Source organism: Tamandua tetradactyla, chromosome 10, assembly GCF_023851605.1.
Source record: "Tamandua tetradactyla isolate mTamTet1 chromosome 10, mTamTet1.pri, whole genome shotgun sequence".
Taxonomy (NCBI): Eukaryota; Metazoa; Chordata; class Mammalia; order Pilosa; family Myrmecophagidae; genus Tamandua; species Tamandua tetradactyla.
Window position 1 is genome coordinate 25,575,063 of NC_135336.1, and position 14,099 is coordinate 25,589,161.

Genomic DNA, 14,099 nt, shown 5'->3' on the forward strand with positions numbered 1-14,099 from the left:
CACATTATGTAGACTTCCCAAGGCTTCCTCACCGAGCTTATCCCCAGTTCTGTCTTGCAGGGGCACGTTCACCCGCCTAGGGCGCAGGTTGGCAGGCGGGGTGGGCTCCACCGTAAGGATTTTGAACTCCTGTAAAGAGAAGGACCAGCCATGCTGCCCGTTTTATTACGTTGCCGTCCATCAGCTTTGTTTCTGGGCAGAACGAGAGTTCCCTGGGAGCTGCAGCATCCCTGTGCCCTCGGCAAGCACCGTTTCCAGGTTAGCTGTACCAAAAACTAGAGGCCATTTGTTAGAATTCGTTTTCAAATGGTGAATATTTAGGTATATAGGTGCTACTGCAAAATATGAACCCTGAACTCTTTACAATCAAGTTTCCTTGTTAACATTTCAGAATAGAAACCCATGGGGAGAGAAGTCATGGCATGCTCTTACACTTCCCTTTGTTGTTTTTCTAGGTATATGCATGCATGAATAATGGGCAAATTATGCCCTAGCTTATAATGAAATGTCTTTCTTTGTGTAGTCCCTGGATGAAAGGGAAAGTTTTCAGGTGGGGATTAAAAGCTGGAAAAATTGTTGATATAGTTGCATTAGGCAGCAAGGCCTTTAAAGAAAAAAACTAATTTTTCTCCACCATTGGTAAGATTCAATGGAGAAGGCCTCCGAGCAGGCTGGATGACAAACAGGCTTGCAAAACAGTAGCTCTTTGGTTGCTTGCAGGTGGAGCAAATGGGTGTGGAGATACACGGTTGAGGAAGCTCTTGGATGAAGTGTTAAGGCAGTTTGAGTCTGGAGAATAAAATACGTAGGCGGGCTTTGCTTGAGTTATAAGTCTCATAGGGGAGTGGATGTCTGACTGCTTTTTGCCAGCCTAATTCTAATTCAGGGCTACCATTGTCTCTGGAGTCTCCTGTATCTCCCCTTCTCTCACTTCCAGCTTTTAGCTTCTCCCTGTGCTCCAATAAAGCTTAGAGTGAGGCCTGCTCAAAAGCACAGTTACTGGAGCCTGGGGATAGAGACCCTCAAGTCTGGGAATGTAGCTCAGGGGATTCCCAGGAGGGTAGGATGACTTCCAACCAAGAAGGCTCTCAAAAGAGTGGAAGAATGGAAATTGAGGAAAAGGGGTTCTCAGGTGAGAACAGGTGCTTAGCATTTTTAGTTTCCTCTTGAGAGTTTTAATATTTCCTTTTTTGTTTTTCGACTATGAGGGCATTTCCAGATGCGCCCCCCAAACTTGCCCTTTATTCCACTACCTTAAAGGTTATAATCGGGGCTGTGAGAGAGAGGAAGGAAGTGCAGAGACCCTACCATGCAGAGACAATGGAACATGAACTGACTTGGGCAAAGAAGTTAGATTTGAGAGTTGGAAGGAATGCTCTGCATTTAGTTAGAACTGAGAGCCTTTATTTTACAGAAAGGCGTCAAAAACCACAACAGTCAGCATTTTGTTGATGAATTTTGCCTGATAAAGGATTTATTTTTCTCTGTTTTCCCCATTTTCTTATGGAAGATTGCAAACACACACAAAAGTTGCCTACATCTCTTTTTATAAACTTATACATATTTAGAAACATAAACATGTTAATAAAAAAGTTCAGAGTTTGGAATCCAGACATGTGAGCTGAACCTGACAGAAAGTGGTTAAGAAAGAGATGTGTGCATGTTAAAATTTTGAGACAAAAATGTGGATCTTATTCTTTTGACTCATCTTTAGGAATTGTGGGCACATGTCTTAATTGCCTTCATTTTCCCATCCTTTAAAGGTCTGTCAGATTATAGAACTCCCTTGCTAATACCCTCCAATGGCTTCCCCTCACATTTCAAATAAAATTCAACTCTCAACCAGGATTTACCTGGTTATACAAACCCTACGTGATATTGCCTGGATGGCCTCGTTTTCTATCACTCTCCCCTCGCTTTTCCCTCTGCCTGGAAAGTTCTTCCCTAGATCCCTTCCTTATTTCATTCAAGTCTCTATTCAAATGTGACCTCCTCAATGAGGCCACCCCTGACCACATAATCTGAAAGAGCCCTTTGTTCTTTACCTCAGACCCTGCTTTGTCTTTATGGCATTTATCATCACCTGACTTTATATAGTTTCTCTGTTTCCTTGTTAATTGTCCATGTCTCCCACTTGAATGTAATCTCCATCAGAACAAGGAATTTTTTTCTGTTTTATTCATAGCTATGTTCCTTGCTTGGCATATTATAAGCAATCAAATAATTTTCAAGTCATTTAGATAACTAAATGACACAAACAAGGCATTGATTCTTATAAGGGCTGTGAAACCATTGGCAAAATATCAGAAGTCCTTTTAGATAATTGAGGTTAATCAATATTTTATAGGTAAATGATGATCCTGGAGACCCAGTGACCTCTTTTATCCTCACAGCCATTCTGAGTTGAATCTTGTGCTAAAAACTGGACCCGTTTTGACAAACTCACATCCCAAACAGGATATAGAAAATTTCAATTCCAGAAATTTCTCCCATCCCCATTCTCATCACTCTCACCACCCAGAAGTAATTTTTGCTATGATTTCTTTTATGTTAGGTTAGTTTTGCTGGTTCTTAAAGCTTCATATAAATGAAATTGAGCAGTATGGACTCTTTGAGTCTGACTTGTTTTCCTCAACAAATGTCTGTGAGAGTCATCATGTTTTTTAATATATCAGTAGTTCATTTCTTCTTATTCCAGAGCAATATTCAACTATGTGTTTCCGCTTTCTTTTATTGATGGATATTTGAGTTGTTTCTAGTTTTTTATTATTTTGAATAAAGCTAATGAGAACATTCTTATAGGGCCAGCCTACCTCACTTTGAGTCCTATACTTTCTTTGAAAAGCTTCCTCTGCAGCCAGTGCTGAGGGAAGTGGGGCAAGATTTGAGGAATGTGACTGATGTGTACATCCCTGCCAGCACCCTCCCTAGGCACCACGGGTACGTGAAGCTCCTCAACTAGGAGCTGACCTACCTCCCAGTTGAGAGGGAGCTGCCTGGAAAAATGAGCGCCTATGCAAAAAGTGTACGTGGTGTGAATTAGATCCTTAGAAGAGACACTGTAGAATGCCTGCTAACTTTGCTGTTGTATTCCCCTCCTCCTCACCATTTTCCCATCCAGTACAAGTTGACTCTCATCAGCTGCTGAGCATTATGCTACTAAAGACTTTTAAGTATTTATGAGCAAGAGTCTGGTTCAGAACCTGATGAAATATTTAGGTGTTTCCATGGAGTATTGGTTTCCATCTCGAGTTCTGCAGGCGTGTCTCTGAGACACTTGTCATAATTGTGAGGTCTTCAGACAGAGGTAGTTGATGCAGCCAGAGAACCCCTGGTGTTGTTGAACCCTGCCTTACAGAGCACTCTGCTTTCTAGGTGAGGGGGAGAATGAGACACGCAGAGCACTAGACATTACTAGTGGCTGGATCAGGAGAAAGACCCTCTATGCTGATGAAAATGGCTGGAGAAAAGAAGGGCCCATTGATGCTGTACTCATGAAGGTGTGAACCCAGAGAGCCTGGTATACAGAACTTGTTAGAATGAGGAGGGATTGATTAAAGTTGAACCCAGTTGATCCAAGTGGAAGAATGAAAGCATCAATGTTAAGGATGACAGTTCCTTTGACCTGCTATGAACAAGGCTTATACAAGGCAGATCATCCTGAGGACTGTAACTCAGGGTGCACGGGTAGTTCAGTGGTCAGATCCTTGCCTTCCATGTGGGAGACCCAAGTTTGATTCCCAGACCATGCGCCCCCCCCCCCAAAAAAAAGGTATAATTCAGTTGTCACAGCCCACTGTGAGAGTGGAGGAAGAGTGAAAGCTAGCCAGTGTAAAGAGATATGCCAGAGGGAGTAAATTACTTTTCTCCAAGGAAGAAGTGTACCCTTTAACTGTGGTAGCTGTGGTGTGAAAGGCTATTTCCAGAGAGATAGAATGAGTTGTAATAAGATTACCATGAAGGTAATTTGATATTTGTATATTGATATATGTATTTTTTGCATGGGCAGGCAAAACCTGAGAATCAAACCCTGGATCTCCAGCTGTATATTAATATTTTTATATTTGTAGGAGAGTGTGCATTACAAATATTGTCATAACCTTATATAATATCATAAGGTTAATATTACATGAAACCTTATGATAAAATATATTAATTTTTCTAAATATACATTGCTTATAAATATAATGCTAAACAAAATATTATGGGTCAATGATATGAAGGAATAAGGTATATGGGAAATTAGGATTTTCTTTATTTTTATGTTACTTTTATTCCATTACTCTGGAATAACGAAAATGTTCTAAGTTGGATCATGGAGTTATGTACACAACCAGTGTACATAAGATGTGATGATATGTGAACCAGTGATTATATGCTTTGAATAGTTTCCATGCTGTGTGAATATATATCTCAATAAAATTGCATTTTAAAAAAGTTAATTTCTACAGGGTAGACTACTAACTTCTGCATATTTTTTCTTTATTATGGAATATCACATGTCTGTTGCCTCTAGAAGATCTGTAAGCTTCTGTTAGCATGAAACCAAATAGAAAATACTGAGCTAGGTATCACATCTCCAAGGTCTTAATACTGTTCTTTTGATGACAATTGGAAAGGTAATAGGTGGCTTCCAGTGGTGCTCAAGGAATCTCCCACCAAAGTGCTAAAGCAGAGCACTTCAAACCTGGACCAAAGCATTTTTCCTGTAGAGTTTAATATGAGTTCCTAGAGAGGATGGACCAGCCTTGTGCATCTCGTCTCTGAAGTATGAAACAAGAGCCAACAAAAGTTGTCAGTAGTTGGAATCGTGGGATTTTCTCAGACCTTAGCCCTGTGCTCTTCTCGTCTGGCCTCTGCTAGCTCTTCACTAGTCCGGGAGACCCCTTTCTAAGCTCTGAGGCTGAGACTTTGGAGAGAGAGAGATGCAGTTTTCATTTCACAACAACCAGCCTTTTTCCAGAACACTGCTGATTCTGTGCTTTAATTGGCTTCTGTTTAGTGACACAAGGTGAACCTTCTCTCCAGGAGCAGAAGTTGCTCTCTGCCTCTACCCACCAGGATTATCTTAAAGTTGCTCTCTGCTTCTGCCCACCAGGATTATGCCACTGAACTTTGGGGTCTGGCATTACTTGTAATTACAAAGTCTTAGTGATCTTTTTTATAGTTTAACTTTATTGCGTTTTTAGGTTTAAAAGTAATACATACAGGGGTGCAAGGGTGGTTCAGTGGTAGAATGCTAACTTACATGTGGGAGACCCGGGTTCAATTCCTGAACCATGCACCCCCCAAAAAAGAAAAAGTAATACATACATATTGTAACACGTCTAGTAAGACAGCAGTGTATAAAGAAAATGTTATTACTCTCTGCTTTCTCTCCCTTCTATTTTCTTGACGTCACCAGTGTTAATGTATCTGGTGTGAATTCCTTCACTTCTTTTCTGTGTATGTTCAAACAAACATGTAGGGTTATTTTCTATTTCATAGTTAAATAGGATCATATAATACCAATTACTCTGCTACTTGTTTCTCTTTATATACTATATTATGCATGTTATTCTATGTTAATACATATGTAGACCCAACTAATATGCCATTGTAGGAAGTGCCATTATTTTTCCTATCTTTTCCTTATTGGTAGATATTCAGGTTTTTCTTCCAGTTTTTTTCCCCACAGCAAATTGTGCTTCAGTAAACATTCTACATTTATCCTTAACATTTTGGGTTTTTTTTTCTTTCTGTAGGAGAGATTTTGAAAATTGGCATTTCTGGGTTAAAGAAAATACAAATAATTTTAATTCTCACTGTGGGTATCCTCTGCGGCAGTTGTTTCCCTCCCTCTTGCCTTGCTCTCCTCTCTCCTCCCCGGCCCCTCCACCTTCTCCAGGAGGAGGGAGTTCGGAAGGAGAGCCCTCCCTTGAGTACTTGTCTCTGCCAAGTGTGGATTATATCAGCTCAGTGGGGAGGGGGGTTCTGCTGTATCTTGGTTGCATTTTGTCTGTGTTGCTTTGGGCTGGCCAGATTGTTTACAATTCCCCATGCTCATTTGTTCCATGCTGTGAAATTATACATGGTCTTCTGAGGCAGGAGCATCTGAGGCGTGGCATGTTCTAGGGGAAGGATAGTCTCAGTTGCTTTCTCACAACTGGTATGCTTTTCTGCTATGCTCTTTCTTTAATAGTTGGATATAAAGGTTATTTGATTCCCACCCTAGCTTCTTCCATTTTGAAGGACTTGGAGTTGGGGGTTTATGAGTTTATAGTCAATCAACTGTAACTGAGAACTTGACATGAAGATAATCAATTGGGAAGGTAGGGGTCTTGGAGCTTAAGAATCGGTGCCAAGCAACAGATGCGTACACTTTTAAATAAATGATTTTTAACAAATCTGGCATTAGGAATGAGCTTTCCAGGACTACTTGACTTTCATTTTTAGTTTTATTCTTGTTAGGATATATTACTTTAGTCTGCTAGGTTTGAGGGGCGTAGGATTCCCCACTGTACCATGGCTGTGGAAATTATCAGGGAAGCCTTAAGGGAAGCTGATAAGCAAGAAGTAAATGAGATTTCAAAATCCTCAGCTGAAGACTATTGTGTGACTGAAGGTCTGTGAGCTAGACACTTTATAGAAATCTGTGATCTCGAATCCTTATTAGAAACCATAATTGTGCATCTGTTTTCAGAATGAAAATATTAGCTAAGAAGAGAGAAAGAAATTATGAAGTGCTGTTCGCAGATATTTTGCTTTTGACTTCTATAACTCATGATATCATTTTCACTCATTAGCTTTGAAATTGCTTTTATGTCTTATTCTGAAAACTAAAAGAAAAAACAGAAAGTAGAAGTTATTGCACTTAATTTCTAAGGAGAAACTTTAACTTTATACCTGAAGAATTAGCATTAACTTTTTTTGTTTTGCTTTAACTTTTTTTTATTTTATAGTATAACATATATACAAAGCAAAGAAATAAAAAAGCATTAGTTTTCAAAGCACTCTGCAACAAGAATTTACAGGACAGATCCCAGTTCATCATGGGCTACCATACAGTCCTCTCAGATTTTTCCTTCTAGCTGTTCCAGAATATAGGAAGCTAGAAGTCTTAAATATTTTTTATTACCACAATCAACTTTTTTCTTTTCTTTTGTGAAAAATAACATATATACAAAAAAGCAATAAATTTCAAAGCACAGTACCATAATTAGTTGTAGAACATATTTCAGAGTTTGACATGAGTTTTGATTCCACAATTTTAGGTTTTTACTTCTAGCTGCTCTAAGTTACTGGAGACTAAAAGATATATCAATATAATGATTCAGCAATTATATTCATTGTTAAATCCTATCTTCTCTGTATAACTCCACCATCACCTTTGATCCTTCTATCCCTTTCTTTGGGGATATTTGGGCTATGGCCATTCTAACGTTTTCATGTTGGAAGGGTCTGTCACTAATATAGGGCAGGGAAATGGAACTGTCTGATGTTCTGGAGAGGCTGGACCCTCTAGGTTTCAGGACCTGTCTGGTCCAGGGACCCATCTGGAGATTGTAGGTTTCTGGAAAGTTACCCTAGCACATGGAACCCTTGTGGAATCTTATGTATTGCCCTAGGTATTCTTTAGGATTAGCTGGAATGGTCCTAGTTGGGGGTTGGCAGGTTGTTGTAGGTAGCAGTGTCTAACTGAAATTTGCATAAGAGCAACCTCCAGAGTTGCCTCTCGCTTCTATTTGAACTGTCTTTGCCAATGATACTTTATTAGTTCCACTTCTTTTCCCCTTTTGGTCAGGATTGACTTGTTGATCCCACAGTGCCAGGGCCAGATTCATCCCTGGAAGTCATTTCCCACGTTGCCAGGGAGACTTTCACCCCTAGTTGTCATGTCCTGTGTAGTAGGGAGGGCAATGGTTTCACTTAGAGTTGGGCTTAGAGAAAGTGAGTGCACATCTGAGCCACAAAAGATGGCCTCCAGAAGTAACTTTTAGGCACATGAATAAGTAGGCTAAGCTTCTCCGCTACCTACATAAACTTCACAAGAGTAAGCCTCAAGATCAAGGGCATAACCTATAGATTTAGGTGTCCGTAAAGTTTGACAAGTATCAGGGGATTCCCTGACAGTAAAGTTTAATAGTTCCATATTCTCCCTCAGGAGACTTTGCCAATAATTTTTTTTTTTTTTTTTTTTTTTGCATGGGCAGGCACCAGGAATCGAACGGGTCTCTGGCATGGCAGACAAGAATTCTGCCACTGAGCCACCATTGCACCACCCTGCCAATACTTTTTGATTATCTGATTACTATACTTTGGGATGTATCCAGGCATTACATTAAGCTATACAGGATGAAAGGACCTCTTTGTTATTCTGAGCTCCCTGTGTTTCAGTTGTTGAAATGAGCAATACAGATAGGTTGAGTTAGATTATGTGCTACAGAAAAGTTCTGTTCCAGACCATATAAACCTTTCTTCATTTGGTTTCAAAGAGTATGTGTGGTTCTAAAATATAGATGCAAATTGTCTTCCTTACCCCTGTATTCTGAATTACTTTAACTCCAACCTGATCGGCTTCATTCTTATCTCTAAATGTTAGGTTATGTATATACACATAAAACAGCCTCTTGAAATCCAGAAATAATAATTACCCCTCCGAACCAAATGTGTCTGCTAGAAATGCTTATAATCTAGGCCCCTGTTTTTTGGGAAGCATTTTCTAAAGGTGACCATACCATTGTTGTTCCTTTGTTTCTGGCTTATTCTCCTTCACCAGATGTCCCACACATTCATTCACATCATTGTTTGCCTCACAATTTCATTCCTTTTTTGTACCAGCACATTTGTTTATAACTATACACCATCGCTCACCAATCTACTTCTCAGTCAGCGCATCTTTCAGCCACCTGCATCCATCAGGCATCATGTATAATGCCCAAAGTCCACAGTCCATTAACACCCTCAATTTTAGATTATTTCATTGTTCCCAATAAGCACACCCTCGCCAATAGGAAATCTAAACCTCTTCTTGAAGTAGTTCTTGCAAGAACTAATTTACAGTGAGACACGTAGGTCTATACATCCACTTTCAATCTTGTTCCCCTTCAATATGGTAATATTACTTATAGATCCACTAGGGAACCACCTGCAGTCCTATCTATTCCTTACATTGGAGTTCAACCTCATTAGCTAACCATTCACCCATCTCTAGATTCTGTGTACCGCTAAGTCCCCACAATTCTGTGTTATAAGCTTCTTATTTTACCTTTACCATTGTCATGAAAGTGGAATCATACAGTGTTCATCCTTTTCTGTCTGGCTTATTTCACTCAGGATAATGTGCTCAAGGCTCAACCATCTTGTCATGTGCCTCAGGACATCATTTTGTCTTACTCCTGCATAATATTCCATAGTATGCATATACCACATTTTGTTAATCCACTTGTCTGTTGATGAGCATTTGGTTTGTTTCCATCTTTCGGCAATTGTGAATAATGCTATGAACATCGGTGTGCAAATCTCTGTGTCATTGCTTTCAGCTCTTCTGGGTATATACCAAGTAGTGTTATTCCTGGGTCATAAGGCAACTCGGTATTTAGTTTCGTAAGGAACCGCCAAACAGTCTTCCATAGTGGCTGCACCATTATACATTCCCATCAGTACTACGTAAGTGTCCTAGTTTCTCCACATCCTCTCCAACATTTGTAGTTTCCTGTTTGTGTAACTGCAGGCATTCTTATAGGCGTGAGGTGGTATCTCATTGTAGTCTTGATCTGCATTTCCCTATAGCCAATGAAAATGAACATCTCTTCATGTGCTTTTGAGCCAACTGTATTTGCTCTTCAGAAAAATGCCTATTCATATCTTTAGCCCATTTTATAAATGGGTTGTTTGTTCTTTTGTTGTTAAGTTGTATGATTTCTTTGTATATACATAATATCAAACCTTTGTCCAATATGTGATTTCCAAATATTTTCTCCCATTGAGTTGGCTGCCACTTCACATTTTTGGCAAAGTCTTTTGAGGTGCAGAAGCATTTGATTTTGAGGAGTTCCCATTTATCTATTTTTTCTTTTGCTGCTTGTCTTTGGGTGTAAAGTTTAAGAAACTACCCCTTCTTACTAAGTCTTGAAGATGTTTCCCTACAATCTCTTCTAGAAGCTTTATGGTGCTAGTTTTTATATTTAGGTGTTTGATCCACTTTGAGTTAATTTTTGTATAGGGTGTAAGATAGGGGTCCTCTTTCATTCTTTTGGCTATTGATATCCAGTTCTTCCACGTGCATTTATTGAAAAGACTATTTTGTTGCAGTTCAGAGGATTAGTTGACCATAGATTTGGTGGTCTATTTCTGCATTCTTGATTAAATTCCATTGGGCAGTGTTATCTTTGTGCCAGTCCCATGCTATTCTGACCACTGTGGCTTTATAATAGGCTTTAAAGTCAGGGAGTGTTAATTGTCCCACATTGTTCTTCTTTTTTAGGATGCTTTTAGCTATTTGGGGTCTCTTTCTCTTTCAGATGAATTTGGTAACTAGCATTTCCAGGTCTTCAAAGTAGGTTGTTGGAATTTTGATTGGTACTGTGTTGAATCTGTAGATCAATTTGAGGAGAATTGACATCTTAACTATATTTAGCCTTCCTATCCATGAACAGGGAATGTCTTCCCACGTATTTAGATCTCCTTTGATTTCTTTTAGCAATGTTATGCAGTTTTCTGTGTATAAGTCCTTTATGTCCCCAGTTAAGTTCATTTCTAAGTACTTGCTTCCTTTAGTTGTTATTTTGAATGGAATATTTTCCTTAACTGACTCCTCAGCTATGTAATTGCTTGTATATAGAAATGTTACTGATTTTTGCACATTAATTTTGTATCCTGCCACCTTGCTGAATTTGTTTATTAGCTCAAGTAACTTTGCTGTAGATTTTCCAGGATCTTCCAAGTATGGTATCATGTCATCTGCAAATAATGATAGTTTTACTTCTTCCTTTCCAATTTGGATGCCTTTTATTTCTTTGTCCTGCTTGATTGCTCTAGCTAGAACTTCTAGCACAATGCTGAATAATAGCGGTGATGGTGGGCATCCTTGTCTTGTACCTGGTCTTAGGGGGAAGGCTTTCAGTCTCTCTCCATTGAGTACGATGCTGGCTATCAGATTTTCATATATTCCCTTTATCATATTGAGATAGTTACCTTTGATTCCTATCTTTTGGAGTGTTCTGATAAGGAAAAGATGCATAATTTTGTCGAATGCTTTTTCAGCGTCAATCGAGATGATCATGTGATTTTTCCCTTTCAATTTGTTAATGTGCTGTATTACATCAATTGATTTTCTTGTGTTGAATCATCCTTGCATTCCTGGTATAAACTCCACTTGGTCATGGTAAAAGAATTATAATTGTTTTAATATGTTGTTGGATTTGATTTGCTAATATTTTGTTGAGAATTTTTGTGTCTATGTTCATTAGGGAGATTGGCCTGTACTTTTCATTTTTTATAGCATCTTTACCCAATTTGTTATTAAGATCATGTTATTAAGATGATGATGTTATTAAGATGATGAAGCTTCATAAAATGAATTAGGTAGAGTTCCTTTTTCCTTAATTTTTTGGAAAAGTTTGAGCAGGATTGGTGTTAGTTCTTTTTGGAATGTTTGATAAAATTCTCCTCTGAAGCTGTCTGGCCCTCGGCTTTTCTTTGTAGGAATATTTTTGATGACTGATTGAATCTCTTTACTTGTGATTGGTTTGTTGAGATCTTCTGTTTCTTCCTAAGTCACTGTAGTTTGTTTATGTGTTTCCAGGAACTTGTCCATTTCATCTCAGTTGTCTAGTTTGTTTTCATATAGTTGTTCATAGTATCCTCTTATGATTTCTTTTGTTTCTTCAGGGTCTGTGGGTAATGCACCTTTCTCATTCCTGATTTTGTTTATTTGCATCCTCTCTCTTTTTATTTTTTTCTTTGACATTTTGTTAGTGGCCCATCAATTTTATTGATTTTCTCAAAGAACCAATTTTTGGTTCTCAAAGAACCAATCAATCAATAGATTGATTCTTTCTGTTGTTCTTTTGTTCTCCCATTCATTTAACTCTGTTTTAATCTTTGTTATTTCTCTTCTATGTGCTTTGGGGTTAGTTTGCTGTTCTTTCTCAAGTTCCTCCAAGTAAGCAATTAAGTCCTCAATTTTTGCTCTGTCTTGTTTTTTAATACAGGCATTTAGGGCAATAAATTTCCCTCACAGCACAGCCTTTGCTGCATCCCATAAGTTCTGATTAGTTGTAATTCCAGATAGCACTGATGTCTCTAGCAATTTCTTCTTTGACCCACTGATTGTGTTATTTAATCTCCATATATTTGTGAAAGTTCACATTTGTTTGGTGATTATTGATATCCAGCTTCATTCCATTGTGGTCAGAACAAGTGCTTTGAATAATTTCAATGTTTTTAAATTTATAAAGTCCTGTTTTGTTCCCCAGCATATGACCTATCATGGAAAATGTTCCATGAGCACTAGAGAAAAATGTGTTATTGTGTTTTGGGGTGCAGTGACCTATATATGTCTGTTAGGTGTAATTCATTTATCAAGTTGTTTAACCTCTCTGTTTCCTTGTTGACCTTCTCTCTGGGTGTTCTATCTATACAGGGATGTGTTGTATTGAAGTCTCCTGCTATTATTGTTGAAACATTTATCTCTTCCTTCATTTTGCCAATGTCTGTCTCATGTACTTTGGAGCTCCTTGATTGGGAGCATAAGTATTTATGATTTTTATATCTTCTTGGTGAATTGTCCCTTTAGTTAATATATAGTGTCCTTCTTTGTCTCTTATGATTTCTTTACATTTAAAATCTATTTTGTCTGATATTAGTATAGCTACTCCTGCTTTCTTTTGGTTACTTGTATGGAAAAACCTTTTCCATCCTTTCACTTTTAATCTATTTGTATCCTTGTGTCTAAGATGAGTCTCTTATAGCTGGATTATGTTTCTTAATCCATTTTGCCAATTTGCAAATTTTTTGCCAATTTTTATTGGTAAGTTTAGTCTGTTAACATTCAAAGTTGTTACTGAAAAGGTGTTTCTTGAATCCACGATCTTATTTTTTGGATTTTATTTGTCAAATCTATATATTCTTTGCCCTCTTTCTCTTTTTATCCTTTAAGTTACTCTAATTGGTACTGTTCAATTATGTGCCTTCCTCCAGACCTCCCTCTCCTTTTTTTTTTTTTTTTCCAATTGGCAGAACTCCCTTTAGTATATCTTGAAGGGCCAGTCTCTTGTTGACAGATTCTTTCAGGATTTGTTCATCTGTGAACATTTTAATCTCTCCCTCAGTTTTGAAGGACAGTTTGGCTGGATACAGAATTCTTGGCTGGAGTCTTTCTCTTTCAGGATCTTAAATATATCATACCACTGCCTTCTCACCTCCAGGGTACTAGTTTAGTAGTCTGAACTCAGTCTTATGGATTTCCCTTGTATGTAGTAGTTTGTTTTCTCTTACCACTTTCAAATTTTCTGCTTCTCTTCAACATTTGACAGACTTATTAGTGTGTGTGTCTTAGGGAAGGCCTATTTGGATTTTTTCTGTTTGGAGTTCATTGGGATTCTTTGACTTGTATATTTATATCCTTTATGATGGTTGGGAAGTTTTCCCCGTTGTACCCTCAGCTACTCTTCCTAGCCCTTTACTTCTCTCTTCTCTTTCTGGGACACCAATGATTCTTATATTTGAATCTATCATTTCCCTGAGAGCCAATTCAAATCTTTCCATCTTTTTTGCCAGTTACTGTTTTGAATGTTTGAAATCAGTTATCCTGTTCTCTGTATTGCTTATTCTTTCTTCTGTCTCTTCAAATCTGCTGTGTGTGCCTCTAGTATGTTTTTTATTTAGTCAACAGAGTCTTTAATCTCTGTGATATCTGGTATTTTTCTATTTATTCTTTCAGATTCCTCTTTATGCTCTCATACTGTCTTCTGGACCTCCTTTATATCATTAGCCATCCCACTTATTTTATTAAGTAGAGTTATATCGACATCTTTGATTAGTTGTTCCAACGTCTGATGTTTAATTTGGTCGTCAGGCTGGGCTATATCTTTCTGCATTGTGATATGCTTAGTGAT

At 38.2% G+C, this 14,099-nt stretch overlaps 1 protein-coding gene across 1 annotated transcript in view; it reads left to right on the top strand.

Moving 5' to 3' along the window:
* The window catches only part of GPR156 (G protein-coupled receptor 156), a 157,065-nt gene that overhangs the window by 471 nt on the left and 142,495 nt on the right, over positions 1 to 14,099 (top strand). The gene's annotated exons all lie outside the window — the stretch shown is intronic.